At 38.8% G+C, this 22303-nt stretch overlaps 1 long non-coding RNA gene across 1 annotated transcript; it reads right to left on the bottom strand.

The window, feature by feature from the left end:
• Window positions 1-18016: 18016 nt before the first annotated feature.
• Window positions 18017-21842, bottom strand: LOC124218285 (uncharacterized). The gene is made up of 2 exons (XR_006883008.2): window positions 21630-21842; window positions 18017-18307 (listed from the first exon to the last, which is right to left on the bottom strand). It is a non-coding gene; the product is annotated as an uncharacterized lncRNA (long non-coding RNA).
• Between the last annotated feature and the right edge of the window lie 461 nt (window positions 21843-22303).

The following is a 22303-nucleotide window of genomic DNA, read 5'->3' as shown; positions in this document are numbered from 1 at the left end:
AGTTTGATTGTGTCAAATATTTGAAAATACTTATAAAATACGTCGTCTAACGTAAAATATTGAGAGACTACGATACTAGCTTATTTATAAATAAATCAGCACAATTCAACGTACCTGCAACGATTGCAACTTTTCAATGACAGTCATTTCGTCGGTAAAAAGAAATTTGTATATGTCCACAGAGCTGTGTCGGTAAGATAAATCTGCGTCGGTAACTTCACAACGGTTAGTGCATGTACCCGCCGCCGAGGTGATTCGGAGTCACAGCGCGGTCGGTACCGTCTGTGGCTCGGTAAGTGTTCCAATCAACCCCAAACGAAACGATACCGTGTAATGCGCGTAATTGAAGCTTTGCGATGATCTGTAAGGTGTTTTTGACTTCCTCGTACGACGCGTGTCCTTGCTTAACCCTAAAAGATCGCACCTCGGTAGAATCGCAGAACTGTCACACTCACAAACGTGATATTGTGATTCAACGGTGAGTTCTCAAAATCTAAGCAAAAATGATCTAGGTATTGTTCAAGCATCGCAGAAAAACTCTCTCAGTTTTCCTATCCTAAATTGATTATTTAAATGTTGCGAAAAATAGGCATGGTTAAAAAAAGAGCCAAAAATGTCGAAAAAACGGTTCTTATTTCGCATGAAGAATGGCGTCACGGGGCCCATTTCCACGACTACGGCGTTCTACGAGGACTTTGACAAATGTTTGGAGTGAAATTCGAACAAACGGCGATCGTCAATTGTTCAGTCGACGGTTACAGTTGCAAGTCAAATTCGTCCGGTACAATTCAGGATCGAGTAAGTTTGATTTATCATTGAAACATAGTGATGCGCTCATACTAAGCTCATACCATCTATCCGATTCAAATATAACGAGAATTCCGATAAAGAGCGCGTAAACTGAGAATCGTGGTTATTAAATTCGTATTGAAACCCCGCCGAGGATGAATGGCCAAGATTTTTCTTTACGCGAGGGTCAGAGATGCGATTCGCAGCCTCGATGCCGATGTATTTTCCTTCCCTCGCAGCCCACGAGGAGCACTTAACATGAGTCAACAGCCTCGAAACTATCAGTGTCGTCCCTTGCCGCCTCGCTTAACCGCCACCGAGTAAAATCGAAGGACATAACTTACTCGTCGGCCCCTTTCGATGCATCGCGTGTCATTCCTGTTGGCGAACTCAAGCCCGACCTACACCCCTGCTACCGTAGCCGTTCAAAACTGTTCGAGTAGATAGCTGTAAAGTTTCCAGGCCGCGACAGTTATTGTACATTTATATTATTCCGCTGCAGTGGAGCGGGAGAGTTATCATGCATCGTCGGATCTTACCTTGTACATCCCGATCTTCGATTCGCGCACCCTTTTTTGGTTTATTGACCAGCCTACAGCCGAGACGAACAAAATTACTCTGCATCAGAGACTGGAATCGTTGATTAGAATGGATTCGTGTAATTCAGACAATATACCCTATCCGTAGTTTTTAAAAATCTAATTTCATTCAAACACATATCATTAACGTCATTGAATATTTGTTTCAAGTGATTTTTGAACGACAAATTTATTTTGAACAAACGGTACACGAAAACAGTAAAATAAAATTCAAGCTTTTTATACATGTTTCATTTGAATATAATTATCACATTGGCAATTCTTTCTTCATGCCTATACGGGTAGTTCCAAGATATTGCGTCTCAAAACCTGACATTCGTGGCAGAGTAAAAAAGTAATGATTACGGTCAATTTCATATTTAATGGAATATTATCAGTCTCCTTATGATACCTACTAAAGGGTGAGACAATTTAATTATTTTTAATACCTTTTCGAAGGTGCCAGGAGATAGACACTGACCAGGGGAGCGATATGGTGTGCAGGATATAGACTTTCTCATGAATGAATAAAATAAAATACTGCAAAATAAAAATATCTATAGTTAATTTGTACGATATTTTTAATTCGTCTTCATATATTTTGTATGATTACATACAATGATTAGACTTGTCGTTTCACATATTACCCGAGATGAAATATATAAAACCGATTAAAAATCTATGAACTCAAAAGATTCCTCAATATAACGCAACATAAAATCATCGCCTTTCTCGTATTGTACATAAATATTTTTTTCATTAAATACTTATCTCTCTTGGTTATTTTGTATTTCCCTTGCCATATTCCATGCGAGATATGGCAGGGGAGAGATGTTTTTGCAGAAAATCGTTGATAGTACAGAGGCAAATCATGTTTTTGGTTTCCAATTTGGACAGAGTGACTACCGCACATATTACAATAGACGTTGCCTAAAACTAGAATAAATAGACAACTAATTGCGACATGCGACTTACCAGGGTAGATAGAAAACGGCAATTGCACCGCGCTAACTGAAAACAAAGTGCAACGGCGTTGATCCGTCACGTCTTGCCAACTTTGTGCCGAACTCTTAACACGCTGACATAGTATTAACGAGCAAGTTCATTGTATTAGTTCAGAAATAACGGCTATAAAAATACCCGGGTAGGAGGCGTCGAAAGAGTGGGACAAAACGGAATATGGAATATTTTGAAAAATAGTAATGTGGAATCAAATTCGTTACTGAAATACCATTGTACGTTTATACAGGTATAAGAAAATACATTTTTTATCGCAACTTATTGGATAGGTTACCAGATATTTGCACTGGAATCAACAATTTTTTTGGCGGGATACGGCAGGGTAGACACAGTTTTAGTGTTTGAACTTAATTTTTGGAAATTCTGAAAATATTTGATGCTAGAAATTTAGTGCGCCACACAGAACACAGTCACTCTAAAAAAATTTATTCTTCATTCTTTACTATTTTTTTTCCAAAAGACATTAAAAGAGCCAATATCTTGGAACTACCCATGTAATAAAGCTTCTTTTAATATAATTATGCTTGTATTATATCATCTCCGGAGTCGCTTTAAAATTTTCTAATTTGACTTAATTTCTTTTGGGTTTTTGCAGTACGTACGTACATCCTCAAAATACGATCCAAACTCCATGCGACGAATTGTTATCTTCGATGTAAATATTCATAGTTTCATTTTTGCTATACAATATCTGATTCACTTCGTTGCGTTTAAGTTTTCGGTGTCGTATTTCTCTCACCCTCTGTCACACCGCGATGCATCCTGCAAACTTCGTTTCCTATTGTCTATTTTGTTCCTGCCCTCGAGAGTGCGTATAATTTACTGTTCTTATCTGTAAATTCTCGTTTAGGCTACAATGACGGTATCTTTGACGCCTGATGGCTCTGACGCGTTATTCTATACGCGTATATTTAAACACTATTATATGCATGCACAATTTATACTTGTATCTAAATCGCATCTCGTAATTGGTGCAGGTGTCGACTTGCACGATCTTAATTATTGAACATGTTATCTGGATTTGGGGTAAGGGTATGTGCATGAATTTAGCGACATATTTCCCAGCGTTTATAACATAGTAAGTTATATATGCGCGAAAATTAATCTTTCAAAGTTATTATATTTATGTAAAACCCAGACGTTAAGGGGACCATGTGTGTGTCACGGGTCGAAAAGTGGCAGATTTTCGCGATTTTCTTTCGATGGGTAAAATACGCTGATCAGTTTCATTTTTTTTTATGTCAAATCAAAGCACCCGTGAAGAACAGAAAATAAATTTTTAAACGTCGCTTTGTATTTTCTTTACACTTATTTTACAAGGTTGAAAATAACTTCGAAAAAAGGAGTCCTCACAGTGTACACGATTGTCGCCGTAAACATTATCTAAAATAAAATTTTTAAAAAAGATTATTAATCAGTCTGAAAGCCGCTATCTTGCTACGGTGATGTTTTTTAAAATAAAAATTCGACAAAGTGGCGGCGGTTTGAACAAAAAGTATCGAGTTTAGTCTATTTTTTTGACAATATTTCTTTAAAAAAAAATATGAATATATCGAAAAAAAAAGCTTCCATTGCCAGATGAAGAATGGCGTGAAGAATGTTGTGTTCAAATTTGAGACGGATAGCTTGAAAACTCACACTTTGAGAGTGTAAACCGTTTTGAAAAACCTCGTTTCGGGAAAATCGTTAAAAAAGAGAAGTTAAAAAATAAAGATGAACGCTTAAAAATTTATTTTCTGTTCTTCGTGAGTGCTTTGATTTGACATGAAAAAAATGAGGCTCATTAGCGTATTTTAACCAACGAACAAAAAAAAAAAATCGCGAAAATCAGTTATTTTTCGATCCATTGCACTAAGCATGGTACCTTAAGTTTTCTAATAGGTACAATATCAATATCGCCGCAAATGTACAGTGAATTATTCCAACGGGTTTCAGTTTTTCGTTATCCAATTATCAAAAAACCATGGTAACATTATCATTTTCTCCACGAGTAAAGTTGCAATGAAATAATTTGAAAGCGGCAGGAGAGAAGCGTCGAATATAGTCAACATTTCGATTCCGCGATTTTAGAAAAAACTTACATCCTTCTCGTAAAAATTGTAGGTTTCGCTTATTCTCAACACTCGGAGCTTTAAAAATTTCCTTTTTTTCTACTTTTCCTATTCCTCGAATATATTTTTCTTTTCTTGTCGTTGTTGTTGTTTTTTTTCAGATTTTTTCTTATTTGAGTTCCGTTCCCCCGTCAAATCATTTTTTCCATTCTCTTTTTCACTTGTTCCGACTGCAGTAAGAATTCACATCAAATATACTGCAGCATAGATATCAGTCCGTGACTTATCGCAATTTACTTAATTTTTTTTTTCTTCCCTGCCTTCTTTTGACCCACGATACCAACGAGGATTGGCTCACTCCTGGCCAATCGTGTTTACGTTCCGTGCGCAGAATCCCTGAAAATCACGCCTACGCCGGGGGTGGAAAATCCACGGTGAATTCCATTGGCCGAACAACGGCCAATCAACCTGCCACGATTATTGATCCTACCGAGTTTGAAAATTGTTCAAACTTTGTCACTTTTTCCTCCCCTTTTTTATTATACACTTTTTTTTATCTTCGTTCATTTTATAGATGGGCATATCCTATGTAAATGCTTGTGTGTGTACGGGCGTATACATTCAATATACGTATGTACGCGAAATGCACGTCCCACACAACCTTGGTGCCTGAAATGTTTTACGACCTGCTAGCAGCCACTATTATGATTCTACGTCCCGGCAACGATTCCAACAGCCGTATATATATAGCCATTACACCAGAAACTTCGATGAATTATTCAAATTGCCGAAATTTTACTTTTTTCCCTTCTTCTTGCTTTTTTTCACTCTCCAGGAACACTCGCTTTGAGATAAACTTTGCGGTGTGTAAAAACTTGTCGTCATATACACGTATTATTTTCTCACGCACACTTTGGAAATTATTTATAATAAATTAATAACAGTTTCTGATTTGATGGACGGATAATCTTATACATGTACATTAGAGTGTTTAAAAAAAAGAATTTGGGATTTTTCTCAACGCTACCCGATAAAATGCCTGTTTGGGACCTAAAAAATAATCTCTTAAAATTTGAGCCACGTAGCTTATGCGTAAGAACTGGCGCGATTGATTTTACGTTTTTTTTTAAACTTTTTCCTAAAAATATAACATGTATGACGAAAAGTCTGAGATCTTTATCATGAAATTCAATTTACCGTGAAAAAAATCTCTTGTGATTTTTTCATATATTGCGTATTTATCAAGATATTTACAAAATGCAAAATTACAACTTCAAATATTGACTTTCCTTTTCCAAAACAATTTTTTTTTTTAAATCTTCAGATCTCATATATTAATTTTCAATTCTCAATAAAAAAAGAAATTTCATATCGAATCCTAAGTTTTGTTGATCGACTCTGAATTAACAAAAAAAAAAAGAAATTGTTTTGGAAAAGAAAAGTCAATATTTGAAATTGTAATTTTGCATTTTGTAAATATCTTGATAAATACGCAATATATGAAAAAATCACGAGATACTTTTTTCACGGTAAATTGAATTTCATAAAAAAAATCTTCTCAGACTTTTTGTCGTATATGTTATATTTGGGGAGATTTTTAGGAAAAAGTGAAAAAAAAAAACGAAAAATCAATTGCGCCAGTTCTTACGCATAAGCTAAGTGGCTCAAATTTTAAGAGATTATTTTTTAGGTCCCAAACAGGTATTTTATCGGGTAGCGTTAAGAAAAATCCAAAAATTTTTTTTTTTAAACACTCTAATACCTATACATACCGCAGATATTCATATTATACCTATATGGCATGTTAAATCTACCGATAATAATACAGACTATTGTTTTCAACGGAACGCCATTTTCATTTATACTTATTAGTTGTACAGTATATATGCGTAATTTATAATTACGTATATAATGTACATTTCTATACATGTAGTAATACATAGACATCGCGGGAGGAATTGAAATAACAGTTTATAGAAAAATTACCGGCACTCAGCTATGTAAGCATAGAAGGGATGCGGACCTTGTTATTTTAACGAAAATGTTGACATGGAATATCAATTCAATAACCATCCATTAGGCTTCTGATTCTCATTTTCTTTTTTTTTCCGAACATTACAATGTTTGAATGCAGAAATCAGCAAGGAAGAGAAGAAAATATTTCATTTCCTTCAACAATTCAATCGTCGAGAAACGTCCACGGAAAAAAAAATTCTGTTCGGCGAGCTGTATTCTACAGCTCCAGTAACTATACGCACTCTACGGTCTATCTTGTAGTTACAGCAACTATATATTAGTCAGCTCTGATAGCTGCAAGTTGTTCAGCTCTCACAGCTGAATGGTTTTGCTCTAAGAGCTGTAAGTTGCGCTGTGCTCTGGTGCGTTGACATATTTCATAACCTTCAAATTTCATGAGTATGATTTAAATACAGTTGATAGATAATTGTTTAAATAGTCCATTCAAATATGTAAATGACACTGAATAAATAATGATAATAATGATGAAAAATAATACTAATAGCAATATAATTGTACTATTTAATAATAAGCGCTGTGAGCGGAGCCGAAAAATTCTGGTCTAGCTCTTCGAACGAAGCTGTTTAGCTGAGAGAGCTGAACAACGTACAGCTATGACAGCTGACTAACAGTCAGTTATACGAACCATGCAGTGCTCTTCCAATAACAGAACGTTTAGTTCGACGAACTGTTTACAAGTAACTATCTAATATTTAGTTCCACGAGCTGAATTTTTTTTTTCGTGTCGTTTCACGCATGATGAATTTTTTTTCGAGGAAGCGAAAAATTATCCTTCAAGTACAAAAATTAACAGAATTATTTTGATTCTTGTGCGAAACATTCCCGTATATTTTTCATTGCCATTATTATTATTACAAGATAAAAAATACTTGCGTCAATTTAACAATAAATGATGAAACATCAGTTCGCCTCGAGAAGCTGTATAAATGTACATATGCATAAATACGAACGTCGATCTTCACGAATACACGATGATCTTCGTATTATCGGGCGAGTCGCGGCAATTAATAATAATTAAAATAAAATTAAGTGCCGGTTTAGTTATCGTGCATTGTTACATTATACCGTTGCGGTCGTAATCTCGAGACATCTAACATCGTCAAGGGCCGGGGATGTTGAACCCCTTCCAGCGAAGCAAAAACATCCCTGATGTATAATTTATAATATGGCAAAACTTGACACACGGGGTGCGCAGGAAAATATTATAATAAATTTCCCAAGAATGGTTGTAGGAACCCAGCCGTTATTGCAGTCCTGCAGGGTGTAACTCGTGATTCTTAATCCTTGTACCATCATTATCCTTAGCTGCCGCTGCTCTGCGTCGTCATGCCTGACTTATTATTAATCGTTACCCCAATCCCCTCGAGTCTCCTTAATTATTTGATTGCTCCGAAAAGCCTGCTGCTCGATCTCCTCGGAATATGGTGACAAGGAATTAATAAAAACATTGGCATTGTTATTATATCTGTAAAAATTATCATTTCTTATACAATGTAGTGACGGGGTGTTTTCTTTTTCTTTTGCCATTTAATTATCCTTGCTGTAACATCGACGAAAATGTCCTACAACGTTTCTGAGCAGCTGTTTCTTCTTCGTTTCTGGAGTTCCAAAAATCGTGATCAAGGAAATTAGTAATATACTCGTATGCTGAACGTACAACCCGTAGAAATTGTACGTATGATTACAGATTCGGCGACGATATTTTCAGGACCTGATATGATAAATACATGCATATAACGTCATATGCAGTATAACGTTATAATATAGTACGCGCGAAGGATGCATTACACAAATTGAATTGAATCCGTCCAATAAGAAAATATCCAATCGGCGATAGTGCTCTTCGGGCCATATATATTACATTCATCATAAACCGTACAAATATATATGCCATTAATATTTTGCAAACGGTTTCACTAGAAGCTATGTACGTACATTCGAATCCCTCGAAATTAATTTATAACAGTTCAATTTTCGCCGCGCGGTTGAAAAATATTGTATTTTCGTTACTGCGATATCAGTGTACTTCCATACAAATGTTTTGCCTTTTGCATACGCTTATATACACCATAAAATCTCAATTAGAAATACGTACAAGATATGTTGTTTGCAGTTTCTTGGCCTAGTCCCTAATGCATGTAATACTAACGTAAAATTGAGAGTCTTATAGAGGCACACTAGGGTAGTGTCGAAAGAAAGAAAGATAGAACAAAAAAAAATTAGACTCGGTACGGTTTAGTTTTTATCGAAAATACACGAACGACGCGTATAGGATTAGATTGGAAAGCGGCGTGTAGTTACGGTTCAAGGCAAAGTGTATTACATGACCGAAGTATCATCGAGAATGGGATATCGCCTACTGTGACAAATCAAAAACTATATTTCATCGCATTCGAATAGTATACGTATGTAACGGCGGTCGCAAAGAGGGTTGCTTCTCCTGCTGCACTCAGATTCACCGTTCGGTGTGCAATGTAGATGCATCATCGCACGTACCCGGTAGTAATAGATTTATATCATCGTATATACACACACATGTGTGCGCGTGTGTGCGTTTGTATGTTTGTGTGTTACGGGAGAGATTGAGATAAATTTATGGCGGTTTTGCTTCTCCGCTTTCCTTTTGTACTATATTACAGTAGGTTATAAGAGGGGCTCAACATCGCACCACCACCAGTCGTTTATATTTATCGAACTCACTCTGATTAAATGGCTCTCACTCAATTCCGCCGATATAGGTACGATATCGATGCTAGGCTGCTGCTTCTGCTGCACGTTTTCTCCGTTCGTTTATCCGGCTGCATCAGCCGCACGGTAGCCAATACGCGTGCGATTCGTAAGCGTTGATTGGATTTTCTTTCTCCTCAACGATTTTATCTCCCATTCCTTCGGATTGCTATATTTTTTCTACAATCTCTGGTATTGGCCAGGGTGCATGTTCCGCACCATGCTCGCTGTGTTACGTCATTCAGTTCGAGCGGCTTCGACGTATGGAATTTTAGAATCATATCTGTAACACGAAGTCCGGTTACCCGTGTACATGTATTGCAAGTAAAAATCTTTTTACTTGGAAAATTGACGTGTGCAGCTAGCTAGCCTTTAACTTTGAACGGTAATTAAGAAACGAACCATTCAGTCACACCGTGCAAATCGTATACATATACATTAGGGTGATCCTTACTTTAGGGTGTTGATGATTTTTTTTTCAGACCACCCCCCAAATCAACTATAAATAATTCAAAAACAATTTCCTAATTCTTTCAGATTTTTATATCAATTCTAACCCGTGCCTGTAAATGGATGGATATCACCGTTTAAAATACACCTGTTTCAGATACATTCTCAGCATATAATTTACTGTAAGAGTGACGATGTTCGAATCAATCTGCAATTGCGAAGATTAAGTGAGTATTAGTGGTACTATCTGAGAAAAAATTCATATCATCGTACCAACCAATCTCGACGAGTTGCTCACCCTAGAAATTTGACTTTTTCTTTTTATTTATAAGAAATGCAATTGTCTGTATTACCTGGTATGATGATGTGAATTTTTTCTCAGACAGTAGCACTCATGCTCCCTAGAACCTCGCATTCATGGATTTTTTCGAACATTATTACTCTTACAGTAAAATATATACTAGGAACGTGTCCGAAACACGTGTATTTTAAATTGGGAAATCCTTCCTCTCACAGGCACGGGTTACAGTTGATATAAAAATGTGAAAAAAATTGTGAATTGTTTTTCAATTATTTATAGTTGATTTGGTGGGGTGAATCCGGAATAAATTTGTTAACATTCTAAATGGGGACCATCCTAATATACATTGTAACTAGTCAGAGGAATCAGGAGGGTTTTAACTTTTAATTATCGGAGTGCATGGAGCATGCGGGGTCAGAAGACAGATGAAGACGGCGAAGCCCCGTTGATTGTGCTTTATCGAGGGGGATGCGATTTGGCCATTAGGCCATTAGGCCTTGATCTGCAGGCAGTTGCACTCCGCGAGAATAATTATTACAGTGTACCCACAGTACACATACTTCAGCGGATTTGATCGAGTCGTTAGAAAATTGCTCATAGATAGCTGTATATATACATGTATATCGTTGCAAGTGGGATGAAGCAGTGAGACATTATCTTATCCAACTCCTGACGTGTGTATTTTATAATTGTACACGAGTGAGTTGTTGGCATTCATTCGCTGCAGTCATCCTAACAAAACTAATGCCCTTCTCTCTCTATCTATCTCCGTTTCCCCGTCGTCGCCAAATGTTCCTTCGCGTACAGCTTTCGATTTAAGTGTTATCCCATTAACACACGACGATTTAGAACGGATGCGTCAACGGCCCTCCCGCCACTTCGATCCTCCACGGCTGCTGCCTCCAATGCCGGGGGTTGGGCTTGCTTGCTTGCTCGTTAAATAGTCCTCCTGCCTCGGGGACACACTCGCCGAATACTAGACCGTTATCACAATAACGGTATAATTGCGTATAGTACGCGTGTAGATTGTATAATATAATTGATAGGATGTACCGCTGATAATTGTATTCAAACCCTTCTGTACGACGGCCTCTTCATTTTTTACCAAATGTATCGTAGGGGCTACGGCACGTCGGGGAGACTTATAACGCCCCATTTTTTGTACGAATCTCGTTTTCTTTGTTTCTCTGCAATTGCAGAAACTTCTCAATGAGTTTATAGCGCTAGACTGCCGGAGTTGGTTATTGGACGTAAAGTTGGAGAAGGCCGTAACGTTATAACTGTGGATTTTTAGGCGAACTGGCTATTTCGTAACTTTGGGATTGTCTCCGAATTTCCAGCAACCGAACATGCTCATTATTTTCAAGCTGAACTGCTTCAGACTTGCATAATAGTGATTTTTCTCTTCCAGCGTTTCGTTACACTAAGATTACCAAGTTCAACTTCGCGATTAGACAGATTGTTCATCTATTCATCCAATTTTTTCTTAGTTACGCAATCCGTCATCGGTTTGCAAAGTTTTCAGAGTTTATCCCAGGTAGCACACTGTTGGCTGTTAGTTGACTGAACATCGACTGAAATTCTCAGTCAACTATTCCAAGTCAACTGGGAATAAGCATATTACGAGTCTATTGTTGACCGTACACCGACCAGGAGTGCTCGAATGTCCTCTGAAATGTCACGGTAAAGGCAAGACACGACGTCAACTATTATTAGGTTCTCAGTTGACTTTGAGCAGTTAAGACAAAAAGGCAATAATTTGCAAGTAGGCTAATTACATGAACTAATAGTCAGCTGACGTCAAGTATGAGATATCGATTAGTCAGTCTAACCGCCACCAGATATTGACAATATTTAACAATTATTTGTCTGAAAAACGTGAAAAACTTTTGCCTCGAGTTTCCATATTTGACAACGGGCTGTCCAGTCGTATTGCCTTATACTTGGCATTTCAAATGACGTTCCCAAACACGAAGTATACTGCATGTCAAGTTTGAGTTTAGTTTTTTGACGATCTATAGCCATTCAAGAATAACCGACCCTTCGTCTATTTTTTGTCAACAACGCGTCGGCATTTTTTTAATTTGACAAACCGTCAACTTTTTGTATTCGAACGATAGTCAGCCTTTGGATAAGTGCGCTATCTGGGTATAGGTTCCCCTTCAAAATTCCCGTTAATCGAAGACAAGTCAACTCATCCAGCTAATTCTGCATTTACTCAAAGAAACCTTGTTGACTCCTTCATTCTCGTGCAGTAAGAGATACGTATGTGTAAAAACACTGGCGAGATATCGTTATATCTATTAATTCTTATTTTCCCGGGTGCGTTATTGTCCCGTGAAGCGTGATCGAGGAGACGCATGGGGATGATTGATGAACGGTACAAATAGTCTTTTATACCGACACGTGCCGCAGCGATCCTCGTGTCATCGATGCAAAACTCCTTCTTCCCGATCGGCACCGGGACTCTACTGACTTAGTACATGTATGTGTACCCATGGTGCATGTACACGTCATCTATGATACTGAGTCGAAAAGCCACCACCAAGCCACGTAAGCGAGAATAGAAATTCCCCGGTAGCTCCCGGCTTCCGGTGCATCCGTTTCCGTTAGCGATTTCTACGACGTTCTGCAGTTGGGGTGCGATGGCGGGTTGGGTGATTCTTCAGAATCTGAAAAGCCAGTCAAGCGCGAACTTGGACTTGACTGGGGATGATTCCTGCACTCCGGAATCACCGCGACTATACGCTCTTCCATGTATAGAACCCAGAACCACTACTGCTCCATGGCAGCTAACAACGTCACTTCCGCAAACGTGACAAAAAAATCTCCGAACGTCATTTGTTTGGGGTTAGAATTCGCCTGGCTTCTCTTTCTTCATTGGGAAAACAAGACTCGGTCGGTACGGAATAAGATAGAGAAAATCAATAAAAGCCAACGGTCATCGAACAGAACTTGGTTATTGAGGGAAGCGGTAGTTTTCTCTTTCATACGTTTTACTTTCGGGGAGACATGCAAGAATTTGTTATTTTATCTTTGCTTCGGCACATCGATGGTAGAAAAGACGCTATGTAGGGGCCAGTCCACCAATTATCAACAAACAAACGGAACGTCAAAAAATCGATTTTTCTGAAATTTTTACCTCTTGTAGTGTTTAATAATATTGAAAAGTTCACCTAGTTTGAACCTTCTCGGACTTGCTGTTCACGAGAAATGCCACATCAAAGTTTATCATTTCGACCTAATTGAAGTTTAAGCGCGAATTGTTTTTGTATCGTTATCGGCATAAAATAAATTATGAAAAAATAGGCATGTTATATGAAAAATTCGAAAAAACGTCTTTTTGAGATTGATTACGAAAAATTGTCCAGAAATGAATAGCATATTCGGAAAGATGAGAATTTTTCTCACAAGATGACTATTTTTTCATACATTTTTTTTTTTTTATGATAACGATACGAAAACAACTCGCGTTTAAACCTCAATTAGGTCGAAACGATAAACTTTGATGTGGCATTTCTCGCGAACGGTGAGTACTGGAAGGTTCGAACTTAGTGAACTTTTATACCTTAGTACACACTACAAGACGCAAAAATTTCAGTCAAATCGATTTTTTGACGTCCCGTTCATTTGTTGATAATTGGTGGACTGGGCCGTGTATACACAGAAGTGTGATTAAACAATAGGTCTGTAATCACGAATGAGCATCCGGTTGAGGATCGATTATACCGGTCAACACAACTTGTGAGTCTGAGTTTCAGATGTCAAATCTTCATTCCGTCTACGTGGCTAATAAATGAAAGAACAGTTTTACAAGATAAAGTTTGTTTTTGTAGAAACCAGAACGATATTTTTCGTATTTTATGGAAAAATTAGCTATTTTCTCAAGCACCGTTGTAAATAACAATTAAACAAACTTCAGTTTTGCATTCAAATCGCTTTTATTAAAAACTAATAATCAACAATAGACTACAAATGTAAAAGAATAGATAAAAAAAATTTTTAAATAAATATTTTTCGCACTTCTTTTATTTTCGTATGAACTTTCTCGTATCAAACCCCAAACGTAATCACCCATAATGCTCTCGTTACACTGCCCCTGATAACGTTGATAACGTTAAAGCCCATCACATTTTGGTGAAAACGTTTTCCTTTCTCTTCGGAACAGGCACCTATAACAGCTATCAACGAAAAACATCAAGACTTATAATTAGCAAGGTAAAAAAGACAAAAACAAACTTTACAAGTAATAAATAAAGTTCTTGCTTATTACTCGATGTATAGAATCGAAATTTACTCATCTCAATAGAAACCCAAACAAAAATGATTCTTTTTTGACATGTGTTATTCGAAACGGACACCAGCTCGCAGGCTTTTCCTCTACATATTTGCAACACGGTGTTTTTCACTCTCTGATCTGCACACTCGTTCTCTAACAACGCGCGATATTTCATACACTGTGCAGGAGCAGACAATGCTTTTAACATATGAAAGAGCGGCAATATACACGACATGCCCCTCTAGTCCCGTGCCTAATATCCGAGGCTGGCGTGAGCCTTCCAACGAACCACTCGACCCAGCTCACAGCCCATTTCAGGCTAATTCTTATTCAGATTCCGCAACGATCGTTTTAGACCGCGATGATGATGCGGACCTAAATACACCCCAGGAGGATCTTCTCTTCTCTCCATCGCGCGCATCCTTTTATAATATATGTATATCACACTACCCGTGACTACATCTCGCGTACATTAATCTGCAGGTTATTAATTATACATGCGCTATATTGGCGCTCGGCACGACGAATTGAAGAAATCTTATTTTTACGACAGGCCGTAATATTCAGCATTCGGGTCTCTTTTATTAACCGTAGACTCGCAATTGTGTGCAAGGTACCACAGCATCGAAATATTATTATACACGACTCGCGTTTCTTTATTGAAAATTTAATACACGCCGTGTTTACTCCTGGCAATAATGTGAAAAATTCAGTTTAATTCCTTGTCGTTTCTTACGTCAGGAACTCTACTTTTTTTCTCGTCTTCTTCTTCTTCTTCTAGTATTTTATTTCTCTTTGTATGGCTGTATAAAAAATTGAAGACAGGGGATTTCAACGTCCAATCTTTCTCCATGCACCGGATCTGATCTGTGCAGAACTAAAGATTATCAATATGAAATTGATCACATCTTGAGAAAACTGCAAAGTTTTCGTACCCGTATAGTTGCGTAACTTTTCTTCCAGAACGACCATTACACACAACATGCCTGTTTCTTTTCCGTTCCTCTTCATGTTTGCAAAACATTATATCCGCGGGACGTCGAGCAGTGATTTCCCTCCTTCTCTCTCCTTCCCTTATATATACAATCAATCTTGACGGAAACTCTACAAGAATCTAGAATCTAGGGTGCGGAACGCGGGAGCTGCGATCGCGGTTCTGCAAAGAAAAGTTATATCTGTGTTGGCGGCGTGTAAACCGGGGGTTGTATACCGAGTTCGAGGAGGTGGAGGAGAAGGCGCAGCCCTCTTGGCGCCAGCCAGACGCCACCGGGTTTTGGCAAAACATATTCCCACCCAACCCTCCTCCCGTTTCCTCTTTTGTACCACCCTTACACGACGACGAATCCTCCGCGGAGTTACCACTACTGCTACTACTACTACTACCACTACTATTGTTTTTATGCGATGCGCCAGCCATTCCGCATTTGCGCTTTCTGGTCGCGAATTTTTTCTCTTCGCAATGCGACAGAGCTAAAAAAATATATAAAAGAGAAAACAACTTCACGTACCCGTTAAATTCTCCACCCTTGTTTTCGAAGCGAATCCCCGTTTTGTCTACACATTATTATATTATTCCTCGGTTAATCGTCTACATTTACAATTTATTGTCATATACGCAAGGCAAATCATCAGTTTTTTCAGGTCATGCAAGCCTCAGGTTGGTTAGATTCGCGTTATGCAGGCTACGTGTGGTTAAAATTCTACTTTCATGGTTGGAGGGAGAACCATACCGTGCAGTGTGCAGTCCATCCATATTCGTCCGTCCATCTATTCGTCTATATCTGCAGTACCGGATCTCGGCAATAAAGATAGAGATCGATTGCCAGAGCGCTCAGTAAATTGCGACGGACATGTATAATACCCATATATACATACAAGTGCACACATACACATATAATACATACCAAAAGGACACACCATCGGAAGATGGAATCGCAGAGCAAGATGAGAGCATTGGGTCGCATCGCTTTTGTACATTATATATATAGTGTGTGTGTGTTTATATATGTATGTATCTCCGTTTCTCCCTAGTTTGGTAATAAATATAAACTAGCAGCAGTGGCAGTAGCTCGGCAAAAAGAAGTAATAAGAGGAGAGGAGAGGAGAGGATGAGTGGCGATGCGCCAGCTCGTCTACGTTTCCCGGCCAAACTTCTCTGATCTCTCTCACTCCTCCTTCCCGATTTCCCTTGTCATATAGTTTTATCTCTCGTTTCTTTTTCGCGACTCCTCGGCTCCACTTTTATTCGAGGAACAGCGGATCTTTGGCTTTTCTGCTCGATCTTCTTCTTCTTCTTCTGCTTATTCTCTCGCATAATATGTAATGTAACGCGTTTTATTAAGATACTGCAATCTTTACCAGATGCCAAGTAACTGCCGTGTCCTTGCCGCGGCCGGGAATAAACATAGAGATTGTATATAAATATCTCTATGGGAATAAATTGTAGTTGCGGAACAATGGTGACCAAATTGCTAACACCTAACTGGCGACACATAAAACAACCAGTTATACAAGTCTGCAGACACTGATCGTGAACCGGCAATACTTTGCCAATTTCCAGCACGTCGATGCCTCGTCCTTTTGATTCGCATGCGATGGATTGGCCTTATGTAGATAGTTCTCGCTTCATTAACTCAGCTCCTGCTTTTTTTTATACGTTACCTATGCATTTGAATCGCTTCATTCCGATATGTTTCTCAGCTATCCTCTTTGTTCGTTAGGCAAAAGAAGCACAAGAAAAAACTGGACAAGTGCGAGTAGAACTCGCACCCTGAGGGTTTCGTACAAACTTCATTATTTTTTTAATTTGATATAAGTATAAATTAACTATTTTTGTACTTCTTCTTTTACTTGTGCTTTGAATCCTTTTCTTTTCTCCAAACATGATTCCAGGTGAACGGGAAGTGTACCCTATAGGTTCTGATGAGTAAATTTGCGAGTATCAAAATATGTGACACAAATGGCCGTATCTTTCGATTGCATTGACTTAGAAGCTTGAATTTTTTACACCTCCAAGGGACCGTAGATCTTAGTATTTGATATTAATTTCATCTTGATACCTCTACCAGTTCCTGAGGAAGAAGGTCTTGACAGATGGATGGACAGCAAAAAAGTGATCTTATTAGGGTTCCGTTTGTTTTTTTTGAGGTACGGAACCCTAAAAGGAACAGAGAAACTTTGAACCTTTACCAAAGAATGATTTTTACATTGAATCGTTTAATTATAATCGGTAACAATCGTTTATGCATGGGACTTATCCGTCTTGCGATCATGGGCATGTGTCTCCCAATTTTACGGACAATCTATTGTTTGGTTATCTGGAAAATCGCGCAACTCATTCTCTGGTGCACTCCGAGTGGAGACGTGGTTCAAAAAGCCTCCCGCTATTCCAGACTCTTACACTCTTCTTAGAACCTTCCCCTTGTCAATGCCCCGAAAGTCCAAACCGATTTCGTAGGCGAACGAATCGGAAGTGATATATCAGAGGAACCCTTCAGCTTTTTTGTCTATTTATATGGAAACACATCGTACACTAATATTCATTAATGCCTTCCCTCTCCGGCTATCGGTGCGAAACAAAATGCGAGTTCGATTCTATAAGAATGATATGACAATGACTCTCAATCTCTCACGTCGGCTTCATCGCCAGTCACTGTCACATAATTCGTATAGAATCGAATTCGCATTTTGTTTCGGACCAAGAATAAGTTAGCTGGAATGGAAGGGTATTACGCAGTTGGATTCAGGTGGATCGCTTATTAACAATTAGAAATCAATGGATTAATTCTCGTTATGAATGCTGTTTATTGTTTGACGTGTACAGATAATTGAGCGGATAGAAGAGAAGGCGGGAGTAATAATACCGGTGATACAATATGGAGTTATACCTTCTTCTCTTTGGCGCCAATAAGCTTGAGTGTAAAGTGACAATGTTTGCCATTCCAACGGTATGCACAATTATTACAGACGAGAGAAAATGATCAAATTTTCATTGAAAAGTTAATCGATACAGCAAAATTGAATCTCTACGACGATTTTCTCTTCTTCTTGCACGTTTAAAAAATCTTCCATTACCCTGTAAGAAAAGTCGCGTATAATATATTTGATTATTGAATATCTCAATTTATATCATTAGTTCGAATCTTTCGCCACCCGGGCTTTTTCGTCATTCGCCGTATCGTCGATGGGTGGCAGCACATGTTGGTTGTGAAAAGGACTCGGGAAAACTGTCGCGGCCTGCAATCGTTCGATGTGAAACTATGCGAGAGTTGTTCATTTTGAAGATGGAAACAAAATAAGCGGCATCAGTTTGGAGAATTAAAATTAAAACAGAGTATGGAATATCCAGAAAATTCGATTATTTTTTCCTTCAATCTTCGATGGAAAAACGTTCCTCTATCGTACATATATCATATAATAGATAAGCGTCGAAGTTCTTCGCGTGATAAATTGAGAACTTGCGGTCTGTGACGTGATATGTGTTATATGCATGTGTGTGTATATAAATGTAATCACACATTTCACGTATTATTTTCACCACTTCCGTGGTGGGTTTGAAACGATTATCGAAGATAAAAGAATATTAAAGGAAATTGCGCAGCTGTCACGTCTTTTTTCCGCATTTGCATGATAATTTAACGTTACATTGCTCGTATTTATATTTAATACATCCCGTTAGTTATTATTATACGCACGCATATCATGGGTGTGTCCGCCTTCAGGATTAGGTTGGAAACGAATCGTCGGTAATGTATGTACCTGCACGCTGCAGGCGTGGATGAGAAAATTCATCTGAAATCTTCAAACTTGTTTCGTTTTTCAATTCAACTTCCCATGTGTAGTTTTTATCCCCTCAATTCATTGCGATCTGTTTTTTTTCTATTTTTTTTTTACTTAACCCCAATCGCTTCGACCTGATCGAAAGTTTGAAAATCCATTTTTTTCGGATCAGAGAATTAATTTTAGATTCAGTTCTCCACAGAAAAAAAAGATACAAGCAAATACGGTCAAGGTTGTTGTTTGTTTTTGACTCTCCTTGGGGGTAAATAACTCACAATTGGTTTCAAATTTCAGATTTTTCTATAGGTAACTTTAAAATCTATTTTCATCTGTTTTCCATCACGAATCTTGACTTTTTTCCTCTAATTTCGACGATGCGAAAGCAGCGGCAGCAGCATCGTTTAATAGCGTGTTAATTCGTCGGTTTCCACACCATGCAGGTATAACATCGAGTGTGGGCTTCGCATGCCCCTTTTTAGTAAACCGATCAACTGCGCCCACAGAATCTGGTTGTACGTTATGCAAACAAACAAACCCAGTCTCTCCGCATTTCGTATCTCGGCTTGCAGCCCAACGCATGTATCACATGCCTTACGGTATAATATGTGAGTGAAACTGTTTCGCAAGCCGATCAGAGATTTCAGCAGCTACGGGCTTCCCGTTACTTAATAACTTATTATTTTTCTTTATAGTTTGAAATTATTTATTTCCATTGCAAATTCCTTGCGACGTTGTTATTACGATGTTATTATATGCATTTCTTCGCACAACGGCTTATACGGGGAAAAATTCTCCGTTGATGTAATATCAAAACAAAAGAATGACGTAAAAATTTACACGCATATTTAATTGCCAAGTTTTTACACGTCAACATCTCTCTCTCCGTCTCTCTTTCTCTCTCTCTCTCTCTCTCTCTCTATGTCTCATATTCTAACTGAATATTCAGAGTCATAACAGGATACGGATGAACATTATCTAGTCAGGGAGGAAGCTGTATGTTGGAAATGTTTGTGTACATCTCTATGTATATGCACATTCTGCGCAGTTCGTTTCTCCTTTCTATGGCTTTTCCTCCCGTTCGCCATATAAGGGTATATTGTATCGCATGAAACGATGCGATATCAATGTCAGGAGGCTGAATCAGCCATCGACCGCAAAACGACGACTGACCGAACTCGTATACTTATAATTTCTTTAGTTGGTTGGTTAATTTGTATCGTGCATTATTGTGTACGACGTACGAGTCACGCGCAAAGCGTGCCTTCCGCTTACAATATCAAATCTTCGTACATTATTCAGTCTTCTCTTCTATTTATCCCCGTCCCGCTAGAACGTGCAAATGAAAAACCGCGGCGAGAGTGAAGCCAAGTGTGTTTAAATTCAAAGTTCGACGCGTGACGATTGGCCATCGAATCTTGAAAACAGAAGTAAATAACGGATAAACCGTTGAAGAGCGAGCGATTTTTTTACACGAGACGCAAGGTAAACGCCGTTCGCATTTTTGGCGATCATTTAACGCGCGCGCTTCCTTATACGGTAAAGATTCCGAAACTCGACGAAACGTACATACGTCGAGTTCTCGACCTTCCCTTTCTCTCTCTCTTTCGTTCGTTTTGTTTCATCTCTTGTTGTACACGAGCGCGCGATCTAATCGTTCCGACGATTCAAACACCGTTTTCGATACCGAATCAACAAGTTTACAGATCGAAGAAGAATCTGGAACAAGAGAGAGAACGGGGTCAAAAGATCGACGATCGTATTAACCGTGTGAAAAACAACCTGAAATAATCCACCTCGTCGTTAAACATACGAAAGTCGATCGAGTCGGTGCGATCGTGTGTTGTTTTGTTAAGATTCGAACAGCGGTCCGTCGGAATTGAACCGCGAGTTACGAGGTGCTGGAAATTATCGACAACTTGACAGTGTTGCGGTGACTCCGAAAAAATCCGACTGAATTACAAACCGTTCGACAGGACGAAAAAATCTGTCCAAAGATTGTGTGAGAAAGCAACTACAGTAACAGGAACGAACCGACGATCGTCACTTATTCAAGAATTCGGAAATCAAATCCTTGACGAAATTCCGTCGTTTCGACAACCGGAACGCGGAATGCGGACTTGAGTCGCTGACTCTGATTTGGCGCTGGTGTAGTTCGGGTGGTTGGTTCTCGATCCGCCGAAGAGAGGCTAAGAGTGGCGGTGTGACAATTGATTTATTTAAGACACGGGGCGGAGAGACTAGTATTGCCAACGAGGATCGGGGGTTGTTGTTTTGACCACCTATGTGCAGGATAATCTACGCACGGTACGTAGCCAGACAATTTTTACAACGCGATGAATACTTCCGACGATCTAAAGAAACTTCGAAAGTTTATTGATTTTATTTTTGCCTATTGTAGTATCTACATTTCTCTCTCTCTCTCTCTCTCTCTGTCTCTCTACCTCACTCCTTTTGTATCCATTCCACACTTCTCTCATTATTGTCATTTCCCTAAACCATGCGATTTATGGAGATGTCCTACTACGATGGGCGTTTTTCCGTCTCTACTCACGTTCTCTCACTCTGTCTCTCTCTTTCTCACACACTCAGTCTTGCGGTCCCGCTGACCGTGTTAGTACCTGGAAAGCGATGTTGCCGCGTTCCCTGCTCGCTACTCAACTTGGGTTTTCGTATTTACACAATCGCGTTACTTTTACTTTTGCTGCTGCGATTCTCATCCCTCTCGCTCAGCTCCCTGACGAGTGGCACTAAAAAGGGGAGAAATTCTACACCCCCGGCGAATCGCGAAGCTCGATGATATTATTGTGACTGACGTTCGCCTATTTTGACCGTACGGATAAACACCGCGACTCTCACGCGTGTATCATTCATTCGCTTCTCTCTGTAGTAGCGTACAAGGTACATATATATTCATCACTCGAAATAGACGTGATTCAGAATTAGAGTCAAAGAGGAGGTTGAGAAACAATTGACAGGTTAGGAATAACGCCAATTATTCCATCCCGTCTCTCTTTTACTTGTATCAACGCAATTAGGCCGACCGTTTGTTTACACACACGTCTAAGATCAATTTCTTTCCTCTCGTCTGACAAATTTCGATTCATTCGTTTTCATATCGACGATAACGTGTGCATGAATATTTTACGCATAGCCGATAATACTAATTGCAAGATAGCAACAATACCAGTCTAACTATGATAGGGAACTGGGAACGTCTGATTCTTTCGCTTCAAATAACTCGATACGTTTTGTTCCCCAGAGATCAGCAGGCAGTGTTCTAGTCTTGTACAGA

This window comes from Neodiprion pinetum, chromosome 4, assembly GCF_021155775.2.
Source record: "Neodiprion pinetum isolate iyNeoPine1 chromosome 4, iyNeoPine1.2, whole genome shotgun sequence".
Lineage (NCBI taxonomy): Eukaryota > Metazoa > Arthropoda > Insecta > Hymenoptera > Diprionidae > Neodiprion > Neodiprion pinetum.
Note: the sequence above shows the minus strand (reverse complement) of the source record. Positions and strands in the feature narration are given on the sequence as shown.